The sequence below is a fragment of the Magnolia sinica genome, chromosome 7, assembly GCF_029962835.1.
Source record: "Magnolia sinica isolate HGM2019 chromosome 7, MsV1, whole genome shotgun sequence".
In the NCBI taxonomy this organism is placed as follows: Eukaryota; Viridiplantae; Streptophyta; class Magnoliopsida; order Magnoliales; family Magnoliaceae; genus Magnolia; species Magnolia sinica.
In genome coordinates this window covers 55,009,839-55,035,549 of record NC_080579.1, presented here as the reverse complement: position 1 = coordinate 55,035,549, position 25,711 = coordinate 55,009,839, and the positions used below count along the sequence as shown (strand labels likewise).

Here is a 25,711-nt window from a genome sequence, read left to right as displayed (position 1 = left end):
TACCTACGGGGTTTCTTCACTTGATGGACACCAAAATCAACAATTAATGGGCTGATTTGTGAATTGGGTCACTTTTACAATAATTTAAGGGCTGAAATTTGACATGTATGGTTAATTTATGATATATAGGCGCAGTATAAAATTTCACATCATAAGGATTGGGAGAACCATGTGATCTAGAATTTAAGGGTCTAGGTTAATGACATTTCATAATTATTGCAGATATGAGAGTTTTGGAAAATCTAGTGGTTCTACATAGTTATAGGCATGTTTTTAAGTAATTCTTACAAAAGAACTTATATCTAAATAATTATGAATAAAGAATTATTCACCAAATTAATCGAGAGAATGTACATATATTAACCAACATAATGGATGGTCAGATGACATATTAATAATAGAAAAACTTGATGGTTAGTAATATGATCATGCATGTAAGTGGGTGTACGATCAGTTTTATAAATGAATGATCACAAATGGGTTTTTAAAGTGATCTAGAGGTAGAACATGTATACTGTTAGATTTAAGTGACTTGTTCACATGTGTAAGTTTCTTAGATTGTAGTTTTGATGATGGGTTAAGCATATTTATAGGTGGTGAACAAGATGAACAGATCAGAATTTTAATTTGATATGTGTACGAGTGGATACAGATATCAAGTAGTTAGTTTATTATGATCGGCTGGTCGAAACTCAAAGTGGACGGTCAGATATCTTTACCTATTAGTGGATAATTGGTTGAATCGTTGGTTATGATGGACAAGTGAGAATACTTGGACATATGATGATCTTGTCTTAAAATCAATGGTCGGATGGCTTGATCTATAGATAAAGATCATTCTCAACGGTCAGATTCATGTTGGAGAATAGGTGTAAGGTTAGGATAGCTAGATTGGTATCGTACATATGTACATATTAAGTTAAATTTCATGGTAACACTCTAGAACTTTCAATATCGGGTATTGATAAGTTCAGGGTGTTACACCATCATCATTGCTTCTCGTGCACACTTGTAACACCCCGTACTTTCCAGTATTTGAGTGTTATCATGTAACCTAATTTGGTATAATAAATACAAACCTAGTTTAAGAAAACATTCATCTGTATTTCAGTCTAAATTTGACTATTGAGAGTAATCCCCATCCGTATATCAAGCTATCCACCATCCATCGGACATTTACTTAATTCAATTATCAATCAACCGTTGACAATAATCAAACCATCATAGTTTGAAAACAATCATCAAAATTCCTCTATAGTGAATCAGGGACCCTGGGAAACTCTGATGTTTGGGTTAGGGACCAATCTGACCGTTGAAGCTGAAAATCAATCATTTGAGTCGAGATCAGTCATTAGACTGAGACCTCACATCATCCGATGAGGAGTCTGATCATCGAAACCTTCCATTGGGCTTAAACTAGATATTTTGTGAGTAGAAATATGATAATAGTAAATTTAATAATAATAATAACAATGTTATAAAAATATTATCGTAACATTCAATATTATAAACACATAGTAAGTCATCTAATTACTAATCAGATAATTGATTTCCATCTAAGGGACCCTAGAAACCTTTTGACCATTGATGTCTAATTTCATAATGATTTGCCCGTCAAATTGGTAGGGATCCATAAATGAACTCTCCAATCAAGTTGTATGGCCCCCCAAAGCTTTGGACCCACACCATCTTGGGTCAGATGGTCCTACTTGGGCTGTTAAAATTAGATGGTTGGAGTGGATTTCTCTAAACATCACTGTGGACCCCACACCTATTGTGTGTGCCCTAGACCAGGGCCCTGGTCGAATTGGGTTTGACCCGTGCCTAGCGGAAAGAGGCAAAGGCCTCTTCCACTTTTCTCCCACTAGCATGATTTTAAACAGACGATGTCCGTTTTGATTTCACTGTGGCCCACCATGAGGAATCATCAAGACGATCAGAACTGCCATCATGTCCACAACGCAAGGCTAACTGAAACCCTACCATGCCCACAGTTTCCAGCGAAATCGGGCTACCAGCGTGGTAATTCGGAAATTGTGTTGCCCTCCCACCATCTCAATTGTAGAACGTGAGCAATCATAGCCCTTCAACCTAGGGCTCTCTTTCGTAGCCAAACAAAAACAATAGCCAGTTTTGCATTACCGGCCATATGTGGAAGTGGTTTCAAACGGATTAAATCTCGACCATTTGGGTTCAATCCAACGGTTTGGAGGAGTTAGGGTAGGCCATAAAGAAGAAATGTGTCACGCCCCAGACTCGACAACCGGACTCACAAGGAACTTGATGGCCGGTTCTGGCCGCAACAGCCTCCGCAGTACCCCATTCTCGGCTCCTGAGGCAAGTTTCGATCCTGGGATCCTACAAGGAGGATTTCCATAACAGTATAATCATTCCAATACGAGCATACCCAAGATTACAACAAGTATATCTGAGAATAACAAAGGGCACACATCACAAAATCCACTAAGAAATTGAACTTTTACAAGCTTACATAAGGTCCAAAAGGACATACATAAGATAATAAAAGAAAGAAAGGAAGTCTGCAACACTGGTCCTCAAGCTCAACTCTAATCCAAACTCTGTCACTGCGACGCCTGCCTAGGATCTCCTGCACGCATCAATCGTGCATAAGCTTATAGAAGCTTAGAGGGTGGTGTTAGTGTGTGATAATAGTGCACAGAAGAATAATAGGAGATACAGGAAGGAGACATGATCAAAGCCAACACCACTAACCTTACCAAGTCTGTCATGAACGCAAGAAGCTATACAAAGGTAGTATAATAATGTGGGAAGCCATACCAAGGCTATATGATGCAATGAGTACAGTAATGCAAAGGGTACTGGGCGCCATGCCAAGGCGATGCAATATGAGGCTTATACAACCGATGCAATGCAATGTGAAGTAATGCCAGTGCTCATATCCAACCCACATATCAAGTACATTTCCATCATAAGGAAATCACCGGGGTCTATTACACTGCTGGATGACTGCCGCTCTGCAGACCCCGCACAGTCAAACGAGCGTAAGAGACCTCACTACCTTGCCTATAGACAGCCAATCACCAGTAAGGCCTGAAGGTAGCGAACCCATTCACGAGCTGGTCAGACTCAGCCTAACAATGCCTCATTACATCAGGCGAGTAAGGCTACACCCCAATCCAATCGACTACACGATAGTGGGAGTTGCGGCCTAACGATATAAGGCCCTCGTGCGTTCAGATATTCCACCCGGTCATAGCGTTGGAGCAGATCCTTGGGACGATGGAAGTTTTGAAAATTTCACCCATGGGCATCCTATGCACCCGGTATGCTCAAGTAACATTTTTAGTGTCCAAACATGGCCATCCATGATGTATCTGTGGAGGTTACAACCCTGATGAAGCAAGAGCGATAATACTCATATGTTAGGCAATGCCAGATACATAAATCACATAATCAACCATGCATCAATTCCAAGCATCCAACGTGCTCAAGAGGGAATACTACGTCCCTCGGAGAAGGTAACATGTAATGCCCAATGACACAATATGACCACATGCACATAATGTCAACCAAGCATACAATGATGTACATGGGTCATGAGGATAAATTTAATCACACTATATGGCGATATACAATGTAAATTACATTCCTCCTATCCAAAAAGGAACGAAGACTAGGTACTTAGACAATATCCTTAAGGAATCCAACTTCTAGTGGGGGCCCATTTACTTGGGGTAGCCCACGAGCCTAAATATACAAGCTACGGGTCTAAGTAATATAGAAATGAGCCTAGCAAGAGTCTAAGATGGTTATCCAATCACTCTTAAATACAACCGGGCCTAGAGGGGTCCATAATGGGGACATTTAACTACCAATCCCCAAAAGGCATATCAACTATGAACTATATGGATAGAAGGCCTAAGGCCTACATTTATGATAAAAATAAAGGTAAACACATACATATATTTCTCATAATAGGCCATAAAAATATAATACTACTTTTAACAACATGGACTCTAAGAGGGGAATTAAGGCCCGAGGCTCAATTCCCAATGGCCATAGAATCCATTCATTAAGTTGGACTTGGTGGGCAGCCCGCGTACACAATATACGGCCCAAAAAAATAAGTTTAAGTTTGGATGAAATAGGCCCAAGTACATCGGCCTAATAACTAGCAATTTAAGTGGGCAACCAAGGGCCCAATACTATCCTTATCTCATCCCACGAGTCCATCAAAATGGTGGAAGTCGGCCCAATATATGGTTGGGCCAAGCTGGGACGTCCCAGCCCACTCTTGGCCTATGGGATGCCCCAGAAATCTAATCTAAGATGGGGTCCTCATAAGATCACTAAAAGTGACCCAAAAGAATGCACTGATTAAGCCCAAAGATTATAAGAAAACATAAGCATGTAACACGTACACAAGTTCTCAATATGGTGGGCCCCACAGCCAAATAAAGTTTTAACCATAAAATTGTACATCTAAGGCCCTTTGATAAACTTTTGGCCCATTTGACTTCCTGGGCTTGCTAAGGTCTAGAAATTAGTCAAATAATCTCATGAAGGCCAACAATACTCACAGGGGGCCCCACCAGATGGAGGGTGTGCATACATCATGAAAGATCAAGTGGGCCTACTAATGGACTGGGAGTCCAGTAGCAACCCAAGGCAAAGAGTGCTTCCATGATCGGGCGATCCAAGACTTGGATGGCCTGGACCAAACATGCGTTAAGGTAGGTTCCACATACATTCACATTGATCCTTAAACAAATGGCCTAGGGTATATGGTGGGCCTTTAACCATCCATAGAGAAACTCATGGGCCTGCCTTAGGATCATTCATGAGGACATTCAACCTCAACTGGTTTCCAAGAGGTAGCCCGCCACTACTCATATAATGAAAGATCTAAGGCCTAAGCAATGTGTGGACTAGTAGGCCATATACCAAGCCCAACTCATAGGCCATATAGTGGGCCCTCAAGTAAGGTTTGAGCCCAACCACAAAGGTCATTATTCCACATATTGTGGTGGGCTTCATGGACACCCCAGTAATTCATTTACATGGGCAAGTTTCACAATTAACACAAGTGAGTTGGGCCTCACTTTTGGCCTAAGTACAGGGTCAGTTTAGTGAGCAGCCAAGGGCCCGTCTTCTTGTGTATTATTGCCCCTAAGCCCATCACAATAGATAGGAGAGTATAGGCCCTAGATCAATGGGCCTATCCAAAAGAACCGAGTCCACAAGGCTTACTTGCTAACACAAACATGCATATACTATATCACATAATGGGCCTTAAAGAAATGGTCTAAAACAAAAGCCATCCAATTCATACATTATGGTGGACTTGAGGGCAGCCCATAAACCCAAGAATACACATGGGCAAGGCCTATACTGACAGTGTGGGCATTGCCACGTCAGCCCATAATTAAGCATTTCATGAGAGCATCACGACTAATAAATACACATGGTCAGTCTGTAGATGGACCGTTGGGCCCGTAAAACAATAAGGTCAGGCCCTGCATGATCTTGGGTCAAGAAATAGGTTTCCAGCCCATTGGGCCTATAAAACTACCAAAAATCTGGTTAAGGCCAACCCCCAACATCACAACAAAGGTGGGCCTTAAGAGGCACTAATTACGCCCAAAAATGTCTAACGAAATAAGACAGGGAGTGTGTGCAACACTCCCTTAAATCTGATGGGCCACAACAGCTCCAAAACAATCAACTATGGAGCGAATTTAGGCCCCTTGCTGGAATTCCAGCCCACCCACTTCCTGGGCCTGCTGGAATCTAGAAATTTATTTAATCCAGATGGGTTATTGGCCTATGGTGACCCACACATATCATAGTGGGTCCCACTGGATGAGAGGGGAATACATAATAGACATTAGAAGTGGGTCATGCTGCTGGAATACAGGCCCAACAACAACCCAAGGTAGGGGCATCCCGTGGTGGGTAGTCCTACCGGCCTAGGTATTTGCCCAAAAACTGACCCAAATTTACAGGCCATACCACGGTCAGTACAGGGGCCCGATGGCCATGAAAATTTGAAGGATGGTCCTTCCATAGGTGGGGCATAACTCCACAAAATTTCATGATTTTTAGACGGTCAAAAGTATTTTAATTAATTTAAATAAAACAGACTATCCAGAAAATCTGGTTAATCTGGACGTCCAAACGTGGTGGGCCAGTCTGGCCCTCGTCACAGTGTACACAGGGCTCCATTGGCCCCAAAATTTGTAAGTGGGTCCTACCATGGGTGGACCACCTCTCTCTAAATTTTCATGATTTTAGGATACTCAGAAGTATTTAAATTAATTTAAAAAATACAATCTATCCAAGGTGAAATATTGCTGAAATATAACTGTCCTGAATTTGGGCCATCCAATGGGTGGGTTCTGGGCCTCCAAAATTCCTAAAATTTGGACTCAAGGTCTCCCATCAAGCCTACAACAACGTAGGATCCAGAAATATGACCCACCTTCTTAGAAAGTATTTTTAAAATTTTATTTTTATGGGACTATGCTGCTGGACTGCATAGCAGAAATTTCTGGCAGTCCAGTATATTGGCCCACCCTTTTGGATGCCCAAATGGGATCCCTTGGCCCAAAAATTATGTGGATAGGTCCTATCATGGGTGGGACACCTCCCTGCAAAAATTTAAAATTTTTGGGATAGTAAAAATATTTTATTTAACTCCTGCAATTTATGGACAGCAAGGTCCAGATTTTTATTTTCCTGCTGCAGCATTGCTGTCCTTGACTTTAGCACCCCATTTGAGTGGGCCCAGGTCTATGTAAATTTGAAAAAATGCAAGGCCAACCTTCCTATACAAGTATACAGTAAGGTGGGGTCCACAAAGGTGTCCCACCATTTCAAAATCAGGCTGATATTTATGATTTTCCAGCAAACAGTGTGGCTGGACAGTCCAGAAAAATCTAGACCGTCCACCCTCCTTGGCCCACCCTTTTGGGTGATCAAACAGGGACATTTGAAGGTGTGGTTTAACATACTTTTAGGTGGGGTCCACACCTCAAAGAGAAGTCTAAGAAATCAAGGAAAAAGAGACCATAAACAAGGCCTACAACCCATATATTACAACATAAAAAAAATTTCCAGTAATCTGGACAGCAACATGTTGCTGCTAGATCAGCCCATAAAATTAATAAATGGAAAATAAATCACAGATTCCACAAGGTAGGGTTCACCCTGATGTGTCACACAACTCCCAGGCCCATCCCCTCCCCAAGAAAATCCACAGAATTAGGCCCAAAGGCCTTCCAAATCAAGCGGCGAAACTAGGCAGCACTGTTGGGCCTGGGTGTCCAGCAACTTGGGCTTGGGTGTCCCAAAAATTTGAAAATCCTGGTTGCATGGCACATCAGGTGTAACGCCCTGAAATTCGGGGGTCGAGCATAACTCAGCTCCCGAGTTCCAAAACATCACTTATGCAACATATTTAATGATGGATATATGTTGACTGTATTAGTGCATAAAACATGGAATAGATTAAGCCAAAGTGCAGATGTAATTCAGGGATAAGTGAAGAAAGCAAGCGGAAGACTTAAAGAAATATATGTGTACATGTGTGAATCCCTGAAATACATACACATACCAGGTCGTAAAGTAAGTGTTGCTATCAAAATTACAAGTATCAAATTACATCATTTATTTTCCAAAAGAAATCCCAGCATCTCGTGCATTAGAACAAGGCTCACTAGAACCCGTCTGAAAATTGCATAAAAGAGAAAGTAGCCTCATCATCATCAATCTCCCGCTCTGCCTCAGAAGTCGCATCAACATCTGCAACATCAGCAACTAAGACAGAGTCTGGTGGGTGTTTAACACTGCCCCAGAACGTGGGAATGAGTAATCAACTCAGTGAAACAATAAAGCACAGGTTAACATGTTATCAGTTCAATCAAGTAGTAATGATAAAGCAGAACAATTAAAAATGTCCTAAGTACTCTTGTTAATGCAAGGATGCATGCAGAATGATGCGTGCCCTCACGCGTACACCCTCAGCGTCTTCATCTTACGTTATGCATGACATCGCCTCAAAGTGCGCCACATCTACAAAGCACATGCAAATGCGGTGCATGAACATGATTACCAAGTTGTTATTAGTCTTTTTCATACAACAAGATTGGGAAGCTAAGGTACCTTCCTCATATCACCATCCAAACAGTGATCCATTCTAGGGTTGTCAATTCTAGATATCTCATACGATCATATGTTTTCAGCTCGTTGCAAAGGGCTCGTCACCAATCAATGCACGCCCAGCATACCATCGTTACTACAATAAGGCTCGTCACCTCAATGCGGTATCCAGGTATGCTCTAGGTCACTACAAAGGGCTCATCACCAATCAATGTAGGCCGACAGCGCGAATATAGTGTCCCATACCACCATAATCGGCTCACGAGTTTGGTTGCTCACTGGTCACTACGGGGAGGCTCGTCACCCCAGCGTAGGCCGACAGCTTGACCACGGTGTCCCATACCACCATGTCCGGCTCATGAGTCTTAGCGAATCAAGGTACCATAGTTAACAGGATTTCATTGGTAAGTTCGGTACCCTAGATTCAAGCAATAGCATCCATACATGGTGAACATACATCGGACAATTGGGTTACTTGACGAACTCGACTAGCACGAGCGCATGTTGGGTTGAACGACATAGAGTGCGCAAACACTCTACGTGGCCAAACCACTGCCAACAATTCTAATACGACTCGGGTTCATCTAATACGTCCTACGTGGCGAAAGCAACCTCAGCCACGATCTTAAGGTCGATTATCGATTTCCTGGACTAATGCATAGTCCCACACACATTCCACTACAACAGATATTCGTATCTACAATTTGGAATAGTAATGGAACAACAACTCAAATCATGTGGTATGTAAGCATTTGAAGGAAATCAACTTAATATGGAATTTCTCATAAGCAAGACTTGAAATTAAACAACAAGGAATGTAACTAGCATGAAAGAAATCATACACATCAATAGGAGTGTTGAGAATCACTTCTCAATGCCCGTAAATAGTATAATATATTACACTTTAGATCATTCAGGCATTTCTACAAACAGTTAAGAGTACATAGTTCAACATACATGACGTATGTTGAAATACACACATTTGGACAATTCCTTTTACCAAGGAGTTGTCGCACATACAATAAGCATAAGTACATGACAAATAATCATGGCAATCACATGTTCATATTTTATATGCATACGGTACTTATACATACACATAGAATACACAAATCTCAATATAACACATGCATATCAGGAACGCAAAATAAACATAACATTTGGCATGTGAAATCTCATCCATAGTAAAAATAAACCATTAACTGGCATTGAAAGCTTTGAAAACCATAACCTATACACTTAAAGTCCGCACCTTAAGCCAGAAAAGAACACCGAACTGATTTCAGACGATATGTCTTCGTCAACGGCAACAGGATAACCTAAGGCAAGAATAGAAATGAGCTACAACACACAAAGACTATTCTAAGCTCTAACACATATTAGGGTTAGGTTAACTTACCCAAAGATGAACTCAGAATCGCCAGAATAACGATTCTAAAGTGAAGGTTCAAGGAAGAAGAAGAACAGGAAAGAATCTAAGATGATTCACCAACTTCTCTCTCACTTAGTCTCTCTTTTCCTCTCTCTTTCTTAGGTAGGGTTAGGAAATTCGTATGGAAAAGAGAGCTAGGGTTTTAAGGTCTATAAATAGGCCTAATATTGATGAAAATAACCCCAGGGCCAAGGTATACTTAGGGTATAACAAAAACCGGCCTCTCACGATCCAACGAAGCACTTCCGGTGGGCCTATTACCACGAAAGGTCAGACTTAAGCTTACTGACCATGGATCTAGGTCAAGCTGAGTTTTCGTACCGATCGAATCTTCAGATCAGCCGTGGCGGACCACACTCAATTCAACGGTCACCGAATCTTGATCAGGTCCACAAGCACAAGGACATGCCTGGGCCATCTTTCCTGATCAGAGGGTGAAATTGGGTCAGAATCCAACGGTCAGATTGCTTAAAATCGTCGTGCAAGCGACACGACTCAGATTTCATAAAATCTCATTAAATTTCCAACCATTCTCACCTCTTCACTCCGAACTCAATCAAATCGACCCATGACATCCTTTGGACTTGATTTTTGAGGTGATGGTCAAGCCCAACATGGTGACCGCAACAGCCTAAGATCATCACTATCGGACTTTCGACGCGCGGTCCAGGTCCGATCCAGAACTTCCAAAAAATCCCAAGAGCAACTGGCTTTAGCGATGGATCCCAGATTTCAGAGTAATATAGCGTTAACTAATCTACAGGTTTAGAGTCATGCAGATACAATTTAAAGTGATTGATGCAAATTTCACAAGCAATCGAGTTAAGCGCTAATTATCCCAAAAAGCTACTAAGGAAAGATTAGCACAAAATTTTCAGGGTCATTACATCAGGTGGGCCACATAATCATCACATCCAAATCACAGAAAGGGAAGAAGAGAAGAAGAAAGGAAATCTCATTAAGATGGGGTCCATCGAGAATGGCCCCATCAAGATCGCATGCATGCAAGTGATGGCTAAAAACCTTATCCAAGGAGTGGTAGACCTTCAACATTGATGTGGTGAGTCCTACACTCTCCATATGAAACAACAAAAGATCTTTAAAGAAAAACCATGCAATCTATCCTACATGCTCACCCACGTGTTGGATCTTCAAGATTCTTCAACCACCATACTCCTCAAGCTTCAAGGAAGGAGGTTCAATGGTGATGATGGATCTTTGATGGTTAGATCTAGGGGGAAAGAAGAGGAAAGAGGGTTGAAAAAGTTCAGCAATGGTGGACATTGGAGGACATTTGCAAAGAGGAGAAGAGAGAAATGAAGAAAGAGAGAGGGAGATGAGAGAGTTTGTAGAGTTAAAATGATTAGTTTCTTAGAAAAAGATGAGTTTTTGAAAAGAGAAAACAATCATTGCTCATGGGATAGGGTGGCTCATCATTGCCTAGAGAAGCTAATCTCATCATGATTTTCTTGAGAAAAGAAGCCATCATTGCTAGGCTAAAGGTGGCTACATGGGGAATAGTGCACATGGGGAAATGTGTAATCAGGTGGGTCCCACCAAAAATGCAATCAACGGTTCAAATAATGCGCGGCCCATAACTTTTGATGGACACGTCGGATTTATGCATGAGACACGGCGCCGGAACCGCAGCAATGATGCGGTCATAATGGCATAGGTCTTGGGTCAATCCGAGTCGGGTTTATGTGACCGAACTCAAGGGTGACCACAATCACTATCTAAAGGTCGTGGGTGGTCGGAATTTGACTGGTAGGACCGCGGGACCAAAATACATGAGATGCATACTCACACACATGCATGCACACATGAGAACTCGGGTCGGGTCTCACAAAATGATCAAGCAACAATGGGATCCTCTCCCATTTCTTGCGGCTGCTCGAGAGGTCTCGATTGAACTTCCAAGCTTGAAACCAACAAAAAAACCTCTTGAAGCTCAAAAGTTGATGTCCTCTAGCTCTCTCACATTGATTCAGATCCTCCAATGCTTTCATTTCAGAGGAAGGAGCTCTGTAGCGAGATTTGCCATTAATGGCGGGTCTCCTTCCTCATCATTCTACTGCACCGAGTCGTCTTAAGTTGGGGTAGAACTGGGTCGAGCCAGAGCGTCTTCTAGCCGTAGTAGAGAGGAAGTAAGAAAGAAGGAAAGAAGAAGAAGAAAACTCGAGAGATGGTGAGAGGGCTGAGTGGTGGTGCTACACCACGTTAAGCCGAGTCGCGAACATGGTTCAAGTCGAGAACGGACCGAGTCTGCTGAGTTGCGTCTGTTTTGGTGTGAGTCCAACCTGCTGTTGGGGGTCCTTGAAAAAGTAAAAAGAGAGGAAAATCAGAAAATAAAAGAGAGAGGGAGAGCAAGAACGGTTGGTGGGTTTGCATGGCTGCCGAGTCGACTTGACTCACCTGAGCTGAGGCAGCATCTGGTCGGTCTCGGGTTGAGTTCTATTATCATCGACCTTTCAGCGGAGAGTGTTAGGTTCATCAAGGTCCGGACTAGCTAACTCAAGGAAGAGAGATTTTGTAGGAGTGTCGGGTTATTGACTGAGTTGCAGAACCGAGTCATCTCTGACTGGTTATCCTGAAGCGCTGAGTCAATCTTGAGGCATTGTTGCTGTTTGATATGATGCCGAGCCAAGGTGGAGAGCATGTGGTTGCTACGAGTTAACTCGGTAGAAATGCTGAGGCAGTAGCTGGGTTAACTCAGCCATTTGCCCCACCAAGTTCAATAGGTGATGGAGGTTGGATTTGGGGCCTCTTCAAGCTACTGGCCCCCATTGGGTTAGTTTAAGCCCACTCTTACACTAATTTATAGGACAACTCAGTTGAGTTGGATTCTTTTCTTACACCAGTGGGTCATTGAGTCAATGAATTAGTGTTTGATTTATGTTTTCAGGGATTGATCCGAATCCATAGCCATAAGTAGGTCGTGCTTCTCTCTGACTAAGAGAGATTTAGTTTTTTAAGGTGAGTTAAGCCTCAACCGCTCATTTGATTAAAGTTTGGTGATAGGTTAGAGTTAATCTTAATTTATTAAGAAATTAATTGTAGAAAATATATTTCCTTCAAATGGGAGCTTGCCTCTTAAAACACGCCTAGTTGATTGGATTCGGGGCCAATCGTAGCCAACAACTTCAGAAAGTGGGCCTTTGCGTAGCATTGCTTTGACTCTAGGCAAGGGGAAACTAGTTACCTTTGTCTAGTTGGTCTAGATGAGTTGGCTAGGTGAGTCTCAGTTACTGTTTTAAAATTAACCCAATATTGGTCCTTGGTAGTTTCAATCGTGTCGTGATCATGTGTGGACTGAGCCAATTGAGATTATTAGGACATGATTATATCGACATCAAGTTCCCCTTAACATACGGGTTGCGCAAGCTTGAGGATTTGATTCTAGAGGCACGCGCACTTCCTAGTATCATTAGTTGGCAATTTGATTTACAAGGTGATAACTTCTTCCCCTTAAGCTTTCCACTTCCTAATTAGTTTAAGGGATAGTTTTTGTTGAATTATAGTTGCTATCTTATAACTTGTGATTACTTACACTAATTATTGAATCTCAAGGGTTATCATACATTTGAATTACAATTGATAGCTTCTTACAGATTAGTTTCCATCTAAACTCCAATTTATAGCTTATATATTTGATTTATGATTTATTGTGATAGTTATGGACTTAATGATTAACATATATTTTGCATGTTGTAACCATACATTTTTATATGTCAATGAATTGTTGTAAGTCGCTTGGAACTCATTTCACTACACCTATTAGTGAAAAAATTCCACTTGTGTATGTGAGCCCATACTTAGGATGTAACGAGACAAAATGTGTTAGAGATGGACTCTCGACTTGGAGGTTATTTGTGTAAGTGCTATGGTTTCTTACTCCTTTGATTGTTAAATTTTGTAGTGCCAAAACCACAAACTGTGTCTTGTGTAGCACATTGATATATCTGTTCAAGGCAATGCATCACATGTACAAGGACAATGCTTCAAGTCAAGAACAATGATCTACTTCAAAAAATGCAAGATCAAGTACATTGTTCACTTCTTTAAGCTTCAAAGTTCAATGTTTTAAAGCGACATTGAAAGATAAGTCAACTGTTCATACTCAAGACTCAAGGTGAAGTACAACTCAAGTACTACAAAATCAAGCTTCAAAAGATCTCAAGTTCAAGCTTCATTATGTGTCGAGATCTCAAGCTTCATGAACTTCAAAGATCATCTTTCATCTGAAGAAAAGATGGTTCAATGTTCATACATCATGGATAAGGTATGAAAGACCTTAGATTGACCTTAGGTTAGGTCATTTTGAACACATAATTCAAATTGAATCACTTTATAAGTATTAGGACTGTTCTTCGACTAGTCCTGGACTCTGTTCGACTAGTCCTAGTACTGGCTCAACCAGTCTAAGTAATTCCACGACCAGTCCTAAGGTTGTTGTAAATTTTTAGAATTTTTTGTTATGCCACAATCAGTCCTGAAGACTGCTTGACCGGTCGTGTGAACAGTACTCTACTCGTTCACGACCAGTCCTGCAACTACGACTCAAACTATAGTGACTAAATCTGGTTCCTCACGATCAGTTGTGGACAGGTCACGACCAGTCGTGGAGGTCCCACGACCAGTCGTGGATGACCTACGATCAGTCGTGGAACGACTTTTTCTTATCGCGCCTAAATTTTAAAAATCTGTTGGTTCTACGACTAGTTGTGGAGACCTCAGGACCAGTCGTGAACGCGATTTATTCAGCTATAAATAAACGATGAATTTTAGAGTTTGATATTCAATTCAAGCTAAATCAATAGGATACTCTGAGAGATAAGTTTGTCATTTTTTAAGCTATATTGTGCTCATTTAATATTCTCTTTTATTAGCTTTTTATATTTGATTTTGTATTCTGCGTTCCAATCTGATTTGAAAGAGGGATTGAAGAGTTCCCACTTCTTGGAATCAAAATTAAATAGAGCTAGCCCAACTTGATTTAATTTAAAATCAATTTAGAAACTAGAACCATTTCATATGTGAGTGTGGACATTGAACTTCTATATTCGAACTTCTACTCCAATTTGGTTCTTCCGGGCTGCAACAGAAGGAGAATATCCAGGTATTCTACATTTGTGTAAATCTTATGTTTTTGGTTTCTTTGAGATTAAGCCAGAAAAATCTCTTAGTTTTGGTTATCTGAAGAGATCCAGAAAACTCAGAGTGTGGGGTTTTTGAATTGTGTAAGCCCACTTGAAAGACACAATTGTGAAGGTTTTGGGTGAACCTGGAAAAACCTATTTTCATAGTGAACGCTAATATCCACTGTGTGAGGATATTAGGAGTGGAGTAGCTGTGTGGCTGTTGTTTAACAGTTGGTATACACACAGGCGAACCACTATAATTCTTTGTGTTTTGTGGATGTGTGGTTTATTTTCTATATCTTTTATCATTCAAGTTTGTGGGATGTATTTGTAAATGTGAATGTTGTAATCTTTTACATTTCAAGCATTGTAGGGAATGTTGTAATAGTGTAGATTTCATTTCTTGCTATTTATTTATTTATTCCTCTGTATCAAGTTTGAGTTTTTGATACACAGACCTTTCTAGGAATCAGGTTGTCCTACCATAAACCTTTGGTTTTTAGTGTAAAGTTGTCCTTAGAATAACATCTGTATCAATCTCTCAATACTCATACATTTGAGGTTGTATTTAATTTCAGTATTGTGGATTGTTTATAGTGCTATTTTTCCTTTAATTGTTTAAATTTCGCTGTTATCATTTTAATTTAGCATAGTCCTATTCATCCCCCCCCTCTAGGACATATAGCTCAGCCTTTTCAAGTGGTATTAAAGCCTAATAGCTTGTTTTAATTGTTATATTTTTGGATTTATTTCTTGAGCTAATCGATCTGAGCTATTTATAAGATGTTAAATTTTGATAGCCTTTCAGTCACTAGGCCTCTACCATTTGATGACACCAATTATGCCTATTGGAAAGCCAGAATGAGGATTTTCTTAAAATCTATGGATGAAAGTGTGTGGCTAGACACAGTGACTGAATGGACCCCTTATAATACTGAAGTAACTGGTATCGATGGATCAAAATCTATGAGAGTAACACCTTATTTTTCTTGGACCACTCTTCAGAAAAGTGAGAGTAGTGCCAATGCAAAAACACTAAATGCAATCACTTGCGCACTATCACTGGATAAATTTAAAAGAATTATATTCTGTGATTTTGCAAAGCAAGTCTAGGATATTTTAGAAATGACACACGAGGGAACATCAATTATCAAGAAATCTAAAGTCCAAATCCTCACAACCAAATTTGAGGAAATACATATGGAAGAAAATGAAATGTTCATGGACTTCTATACAAGATTAAATGACATTGTAAACTCTATATGGGGTCTTTGTGATAAAATTCCAGAAAGTAAAGTGTGTGCAAAGATACTACGCTCACTACCTGAACGGTTCAACTCAAAGGTGACCGCGATCCAGGAACTTCGTGATACGGACAATATGAGGGTAGAAGAACTAGTTGACTCTTTATAGACTTATGAGTTAGCTTTTAAAGCTCCTAAAGGTAAATATATTGCCCTTAAATCTTTTAAATATTTTTCTCAAAAAAATTGTAGTAATTCAGATTTTGAAAACTTTGAAGATGATATGGCCCTTTTAGCTAAAACTTTTTACAAAATTTTCAAAAGTAAAAAGAGGGTTGATTTTCAAAAATCAGATGATAAGAAAAGATCTAAATCTAACACTTGAAAATCATTAAAAAACAGTCAATGTTTCAACTACCATGAATATGGGTATTTAGCAAACAAGTGTCCTAAAAAGGACAAATCTAACAAGAAAGGAATGTTGGCTACTTGGGATGAATCTTCTGGCACTGAGCCTCTTCTGAATTAGAAGATTCTAAAAATGAGTCAGGTAATGAAGTTAAAGCCCTTATGACTCTAGCCAAGTTCAATTTTTCAGATCATGATGATTCAACTAGTGAAGAAAATCTGAATAGTGATCATGAAAATGAAGATGATCTTCAAGATGCTTATAATGCCCTTTATAAGGAAAGTTGTAAAATTGCTGTTAAATTAAAACTTCAGAAAGAAAAGTTTTTGAAACTTAAAGAAAATTTTGATGCTCTTGTTTTAGAAAAATCCCACATTTCAGATTGTCTTGAAATATCTAAATGCGATTTAGATTTCAAAACCTCCCTTATTGAAAATCTTAAATTTGAAAATGAAAAACTTAAACTTGAAGTCTCTTCACTTTTGAGTTTAAAGGATACATGGAGGTATACTCAAGGTGATCCAAAGTTAGAAAAGCTTTTGTCTTGATCAAGAAAATGTGGTGACCGATTCAGTTTGGGCTACGACAGAAATATTCCTCTTAAACAGAAGAATACTCCTCCTAAGTTTGTGAAAGGAGAGTTTTCAAACTTAAAGGGGAAAAGTTCAAATAAAAATTATTCTAAAAATGTTAAATCATTTCAATCCTTAAAACTTAAAAGCAACCATATCAAGTATAAAAATCAGAATTGTAATCCTTTAGCTAAGAAAATTATTGATTTACTTAAGGAGCTCTTAAAATCTAACTCAATATGTCAGTCTTATAACAACTACAACCATAAGAAGACTAACTATACTCCTAAACCCAAAACAGTTATGAAATGGGATCCTAAAGTTACTTGTTTGGTTTCCCACACGGCTTTCAAAGCATCAAGCCATTCAAAGTGGTACCTAGACAGTGGATGCTCCAGGCACATGATTGGTGACAAAGGTCTGTTCACCACTCTTAAAGACATGACTGATGGTTCAGTCAAATTTAGTGATGGTAGCAACTGCAGGATTATTGGCCAAGGTATGGTTCAACTCTCTAACCTCCATTTATTTGAGAATGTTTTATACGTTGAAGGGTTAAAACACAACTTGTTAAGCATTTCTCAAATATGCGATAAAAATCATAGCGTAAAATTTTCTAATTAAGGTTGTGAAATTTTAAACAAAAAGGGTTCAGTAATATTAACTGGTCGCAGAACTTCTGAAAACTGCTATATTGTAAGTGACTCTAGCTCATCTAATCAAACGTGTTACATGGTCCATACCGATGAGACTAAATTATGGCATAAACGCCTTGGACATGTACACTACCGCAATTTATATAGATTGAGCAAAAGAGAACTGATAAGAGGTCTACCTAAATTACAAAAAGTAGATAAAATATGTGGCGAATGCTAGATTGGCAAGCAAACTAGGAGTACTCACAAAAATGTGAACTCCAATGCCACATCAAGACTACTTGAACTTCTCCACATGGACCTTATAGGACCAACCAGGATGGAGAGTCGAGGTGGGAAAAAATATATACGGTTAATCGTGGATGATTTTACCAGATTCACTTGGGTAGCCTTCTTAAGGGATAAATCAGAAATCCTTGATGAAGTAAAAAGAGTTCTCAAACGGATCCAAACGGAAAAAAGTTCTCAAGTTAGTAAGATCTGTAGTGATAATGGATCAGAATTCGAGAATAGCAGTTTTGAAAAATTATGTTGCGATTAAGGAATATCACATGAATTCTCTACGCCCAAAACGCCACAACAAAATGGAATTGTTGAAAGAAAAAACAGAGTACTTCAAGAAATGGCAAATGTAATGTTGAATAGTATGAAGCTCCCTAAAAATCTTTGGGCTGAAGTCGTAAATACTGCATGCTATATAATCAACCAAGTTTATACAAGTAAGTCAAATAATAAAATTGCTTATGAAATGTGGTTTGCCTACTATCAAATACTTTCGAGTTTTTGGCAGCAAGTGCTATATTTTACGTGACAGTGAAAATCTGGGTAAGTTTGACACCAAAAGTGATGAAGGGATCTTTTTAGGATATGCTTTAAACAGTCGAGCATATCGAGTACTGAATAAAAGGACTGGTGTCATTCAAGAGTCCATCAATGTGGTCATTGACGATTACTTGAATACACCTGCCTCAAGTTCAAATAATAATGAAGTTCTTTTAATTAACAAATCAGATACTTCATCAAGTTAAAATAACTCTGAATTGAGGACTGTCAAAGATCATCCAACCACTTAGATTCTTGGAAACCCTCACACTGGTGTGCGCACTCATAGACAACTAGAAGATATATGTAATTACGTGTGCTTTACATCTCAGATAGAACTGGCTAACGTAAAAGAAGCTCTTATTGACGAAAACTGAATTGTTGCGATGTAAGAAGAGCTTAATCAATTTGTTAAAAATGATGTTTGGTACTTGGTTCCTAAACCTAAAGATAAACACATTATTGAAACTAAGTGGATTTTCAAAAATAAGTCTGATGAACTTGGGAATATAATTCAAAATAAGGCTAGACTGGTTGTACAAGGGTATACTCAAATTGAAGGCATCGATTATGATGATACCTTTGCCCCAGTAGCTCGTCTTAAATCAATCAGACTATGTATATCCATTGCTTGCTTTAGAATATTTAAAATTTATCAAATGGATATAAAGAGTACTTTTTTAAATGGCGATCTGCATGAAGAAGTGTATGTTGAACAACCAACGGGTTTTGAAGACCCTGAAAATACTGATCATGTCTATTGCTTAAAAAAGGCTCTCTACGGTTTGAAACAGGCTCTCAGGGCATGGTACGAAAAATTGACTAAGTTTCTATTCATAATTTTCAAATGGAAAGTGTTAATAAAACTCTGTTTATTAAGAAACATAACGATCATATCTTAATAGTGCAGATCTATGTTGATGATATTATTTATGGATCTACCTGTACTAACTTGAGTGTTGAGTTTGCAGGTCTTATGAAATCTAAATTCGAAATGAGTATGGTTAGGGAATTGAATTATTTCCTAGGGATGCAAGTGAAATAACAACCTGATGGTATCTTTATTTCTTAAACCAAATATGCTCTGAACTTAATTAAAAAGTTCAGATTTGAGAATGGTAAAATTTTTGATACTCGAATACTATATTAAGACTCTCAAAGGACTCTATAGGTAAAAGTGTGGATCCTAAATTACGTCGTAGTATGATTGGAAGTTTACTTAACTGCAAGTAGACCTAATATTGCTTTTAGCATTGTAATTTGCGCTAAATATCAATCTGATCATAAAGAATGTCATTTAACTACTGTTAAGCGAATTATGCGATATGTCGCAAGTTCAGCGAATCTGGGTCTTTGGTATCCACATGATACTATTGTTCAATTAGCTGGTTACACAGATGCTGATTGGGCTGGTAATATCGATGATAGAAAATCAACCAGTGGTGGTTGTTTCTATATTGGAAACTGTTTAGTCTCTTGGTTTAGGAAGAAGCAAAGTTCCGTTTCGCTCTCAACTGCTGAGGCTGAATACATCGCAGCTGAAAATGCATGTACTCAGCTTGTATGGATGAATAGAATGTTAAGCGATTACGGAATTGCACAGGATTCAATGGTTTTATATTGTGATAATTCCAGTGCAATTAATATATCTAAAAATCCAATCCAGCATTCACGAACCAAGCACATTGATATTAGATATCACTACATTCGTGAATTAGTGGAAGAAAAGACAATTTCATTGGAATACATTCTAACCGAGACTCAACTTGCTGACATTTTCACTAAACCGCTCGACAAAAGCAGGTTTAATAAATTGAAATTTGATCTTGGTATGTGCAATTTAAATTGATTATTCAAGTATTTCTGTATTATAATATATATTTGTTTAAATTTCAAAATTATGTGAAAAATGCATATTTTTGTCTGTACACGACCAGTCGAGGACGTACTCGACCATTCGTAGCACGACCGTTCGAGGACGTCCCACGACCAGTCGTGTAGAGCGCTGGTGCTTTTAATTTGGGAAAAAGCCCTTTCTTACTCATTTGCTTTTCCTCTCCAACGAGTTGAAGCTCGACCGGTCATACCCACCTTCTTGATTCTTCAAGGTTAGTCCATTATTTCTGTTTTTCTTGTAGATTCAAGTTAATATCACTCCATTTTCACACATGGAGTAATTTATTTCTTGTTTTCTTAAATTTTTTGGGGTTTTCTTCTCCAAAATTTGATTTTGAAGAAACCCTCTCTACATCTTTTGTAAACTCTTAATTCCTTCATTTCTTAGTTGCAAATGGATGCTAGAGGTAAAAAGAAAACTTTCCATGGTGCTTCCTCATCTAGATCAACTCCTATCATAAGGCGCCACCTTCGGTCACCCGAAGATGATCCCTCGTATGTATGGGATTTACGTTTGCACAATGTGATTATTGAACGTCCTGTGCATATTAAACATATTGCTCCATTTGGTCTCCTTCCTCTTCTCCAATCTGTAAGATGGGATAACATTCTACATTAGGGTGGGCCGGCATACCGGTCTATTGCGCAAGCTATGTTCACTTGTATTTCTGATTTTTCAATAGAGAATTTAACGTTTAAAATAGCAACTAGAGAAGGCCCATTTGAAGTTGATCGATATTTGATTTTCGGCATAATGGACATACCTGTCAATGATGAAGGTATTCCTATTAGTTCTCTGGTTGAGAAACCTTCTAAATCAGAAAAATGCTTGCTTACTAGAGCATTATGTAACATGGATGCACAATGGACTCAAAATGGGAATGCGCTTGCTTCAAACTACTTGTTACCCAGATATAGGATTCTTCATCGAATATTTATTTCAAATCTGTATCCATGTTCTAGTAACAAAACTGAACTTACCTCTTTTATGGTTAGGATTTTGCATTCCATCATCTCTGGTACAAATTTCTGTCTTCTTTCTTTAATTTGTCATTCCATCATTCAATTTCATCTCCATCCTGGACATAGTGATATTCCTTTTGTATATTTGATGACTGTGTTAGCCACTCATATGTTAGTAGCTATGCCTATTAGAGAGGCTCCTATTCATCACCTTATTTTCAACAACTCCAATAATAACAAGATGAATTTGAGGTTGGCTGATGGCCAAGTGGATGTGGGTGGTGGAGTTGAAGCAGTGAATGAAGAAGAAGCCGATTTACCTCCAGATGATATAAACATGGATGATATCTTTAATGAGCTTGAATCAGATTATGAGGCTGACCCTGACTATCAGCCTTCTGATTTTGTTTAGAGGTTACATACTTTTGAGGAACAGGTGACTTAGATTCATGTAACCCACGATTCTCAATTTACTTATATGCGCAAATATATGAGGCGCATTAACAAGGGTTTACACCAAATTGATCCATCTATTCCTGCTCCCTCTTTTGGATCTGATTAAGTATTTTCTCATTTGGCCTGTAATAGCTCTTATGATACTTTGCTTTCTTTCAGTTTGTGGAACTGACTTTGGAAGTACTTGGTTCATGTTGGTTACTTTTATATGAACATTATTTGCTTCTATCTTTCATATCTTGACTATTTTGCTTCCTTATTCCTCTTATGTTTATTTTCCTCTTCCATATCTTAGTTGCTTCCTTTGTCATATTGTGACAAAAAGGGGGAGAATGTTTTGTTATGTTTTGTTATGCTTGCTTATGGATATGGATATGGTTTGTAGGTAGTTGCATTATTTTTTTTTGTGCTACTCAGGGGGAGTAAATCAGGAGGTGTTTTAACTATTTCATGATGGTGTGTTCAAGTTACTGTAATTAGTGCATTATACTTTCTTGTTTATATATGGTGCATGATTCTTTATTGAGCATGTAATGCTTCTCTTATTTTTAATGGAGTGTGTTTTGTCACAAATTTGACAAAGGGGGAGATTGTAAGTGCTATGGTTTCTTGCTCCTTTGATTGACAAATTTGTAGTGCCAAAACCACAATCTGTGTCTTGTGTAGCACATTGATATATTTATTCAAGGCAATGCATCACATGTATAAGGACAATGCTTCAAGTCTAGAACAATGATCTACTTCAAGAAATGCAAGATTAAGTACATTGTTCACTTCTTTAAGCTTCAAAGTTCAATGTTTTAAAGCGACATCGAAAGACAAGTCAACTATTCATACTCAAGACTCAAGGTGAAGTACAACTCAAGTACTACAAAATCAAGCTTCAAAAGATCTCAAGTTCAAGCTTTATTATGTGTCGAGATCTCAAGCTTTATGAACTTCAAAGATCGTCTTTCATCTGAAGAAAAGATGGTTCAATGTTCATACATCATGGATAAGGTATGAAAGACCTTAGATTGACCTTAGGGTAGGTCATTTTGAACACATAATTCAAATTGAATCACTTTATAAGTATTTGTACTGTTCTTCGACTAGTCCTGAACTCTATTCGACTAGTCCAAGAAATTCCACGAACAGTCATATGGTTGTTCTAAAATTTTAAAATTTTTTGTTAAGTCACGACCAGTCCTGAAGACTGCTCGACCGGTTATGTGAACAGTGCTCAACTCGTTCATGACCAGTCCTGCAGCTACGACTCAAACTACAGCGCCTAAATCTAGTTCCTCACGACTAGTCGTGGATAGGTCACGACCAGTCGTGGAGGTCCCACGACTAGTCGTGGATGGCCTACGACCAGTCATGGAACGACTTTCTCTTATCGCGCCTAAATTTCAAAAATTTGTTGGTTCTACGACTAGTTGTGGAGACCTCAGGACCAGTCGTGAATGCGATTTGTTCAGCTATAAATAGACGACGAATTTCAGAGTTTGATATTCAATTCAAGCTAAATCAATAGGATACTCTGAGAGATAAGTTTGTCATTTTTTAAGCTATATTGTGCTCATTTAATATTCTCTTTTATTACCTTTTTATATTTGATTTTGTATTTTGCATTCCAATCTGATTTGAAAGAGGGATTGAAGAGTTCCCACTTCTTGGAATCAATCAAATAGAGCTAGCCCAACTTGATTTAATTTAAAATTAATTTAGAAACTAGAACCATTTCATATGTGAGTGTGGACATTGAACTTCTATATTCGAACTTCTACTCCGATTTGGTTCTTCCGGACTGTAACAAAAGGAGAATATCCAGGTATTTTACATTTGTATAAATCTTCTGTTTTTGGTTTCTTTGAGATTATGCCAGAAAAATCTCTTAGTTTTGGTTATCCGAGGAGATGCAGAAAACTCAGAGTGTGGGGTTTTTGAATTGTGTAAGCCCACTTGAAAGACATAATTGTGAAGGTTTTGGGTGAACCTGGAAAAACCTATTTTCATAGTGAATGCTAATATCCACTGTGTGAGGATATTAGGAGTGGAGTAGCTATGTGGCCGTTGTTTAATAGTTGGTGTACACATAGGAGAACCACTATAATTCTTTGTGTTTTGTGGATATGTGGTTTATTTTTTATATCTTTTATCATTCAAGTTTATGTGATGTATTGTGAATGTGAATGTTGTAATCTTTTACATTTCAAGCATTATGGGGAATATTGTAATAGTATAGATTTCATTTCTTGCTATTTATTTATTTATTCCTCTGTATCAAGTTTGAGTTTTTGATACACAGACCTTTCTAGGAATCAGGTTTTCCTAGCATAAACCTTTGGTTTTTGGTGTAAGGTTATCCTTAGAATAACATCTGTATTAATCTCTCAATACTCATACATTTGAGATTGTATTTAATTCCAGTATTATGGATTGTTTATAGTGCTATCTTTCCTTTAATTGTTTAAATTCCACTGTTATCATTTTAATTTGGCATAGTCCTATTCACCCCCCTCTAGGACATATAGCTCGGCCTTTTCAATTTGGGATGTGGAATACCAATGTGGGTCTACCATCCATAAGTTGTCTTGCCTACATGGCCTTGGGAATGACTTCTTTATCCCTCTGATTTAACATTGCCCTACATAACCTCTTTACCGTTTCGATTTAATATTTACTTCGTGCAACCTTTTACCACTTCGATTTAAGTATTTGTCCCATGATTTGATATTTTCCCTGTGTGGCTTTCATGGTTCATTCTCATATAACCATACAATGGTAATTCCCATGTATTGAATTTGATTGGCCACTAGTCGATGGGCATACATTAAACATCCTAAGGCGGTAAATCTCATTAGTCGGGGATGGTGGGAATGGGACACTATGCTCGAGCTGTCTGCCGATGCTAGGTGACGAGCCCCCGTAGCGACCTTTGAGTTTACTTAAATTGGCTGGTTGTAATTGGAATAATAATAGTTTGACTAATCATGTATTCATAGCATATGGTGATGACGGGTGGTTAATTTTGAATGCTGTAGTATGTGCCCTTAGGTTTAGTGGGGTATCATTTCGCTAGCTCTTAGACCATCGACTATTGACCCATGTACGTGATGTATGATGGCTTGGTCATTATGTTGTACATGATGTACGCCCGTGATGTACTACGCTGATGACTGGTCTTATGCATGGGTGACGAGCTCAAGTCTGACTGGATGAGCATCCCCAGGTCGATGTGCATTCACGCATCTTTGCATTTAAATAAGACTGCATCATATATTATTTTGAATGCCTTGTTGTTTTTAACTATGCTTATCTAAGGCGGCGGTGTGTAATCTTGAGGAAAATTCACACTGAGTTGGCCACTCATTCATCGAATATATAACCGTATAGGTAATACAGGTGGCTTAAAAGATATTCATGTTCATATTGATAAAGAGCAGGGTACGACTATCAGGGATGCATGGCTGTATTTGCCAAGATAAGCTGTGTGATCTTGCGGCTCAAATTTATATGCATTTTATTATTTCTCACGTGTAAATTATGAAATTCTTGTATTTGTCAATATAGAGACATTGGTTTGTATAAGTCATTATGGGCAGCCGCTCGTATATTCTGAATGTAAGTGCAAACTTTCTTTTATGTTTGATTTGTCCATCTTTCACTAAATTGCTAACTCTTAAAGAAAAAGAAAAGAAAAAAAAACCTGAATTTGACTATTTTTAAAGGTTAACACTCAAGTTCCGAAAACTCAGGGCGTTACAACACTCCAACTTCATTTCTTATTTTCTAAGCCTAGAGAAGTCGAGCAAAACTTAAAATTCTCTACAAGAATAACTTTCATAAGCATAACTGCTGGATTCTTACTGATGTGAATCTTTTTAAGAGTAACACCTCATTCCTCTCGCATCTACCGGATAAAATGATGATGCATATCAGTATATTTAGTCCTAGAATGATACACCAAATTCTTTGCCAAATTGATCGCACTCT

The 25,711-nt window shown here is 38.6% G+C and overlaps 1 protein-coding gene across 3 annotated transcripts in view; it reads left to right on the top strand.

Annotated features, from left to right (window-relative positions):
* Positions 1–25,360, top strand: part of LOC131251359 (uncharacterized) — a 46,507-nt gene extending 21,147 nt beyond the window's left edge. For all 3 annotated transcript variants that reach the window (XM_058252041.1, XM_058252042.1, XM_058252040.1), the window contains exon 4: positions 25,112–25,360. The gene's annotated coding sequence lies outside the window, so the exon portion shown is untranslated. The remainder of the gene's footprint in view (positions 1–25,111) is intronic.
* The last annotated feature ends 351 nt before the right edge of the window (positions 25,361–25,711 follow it).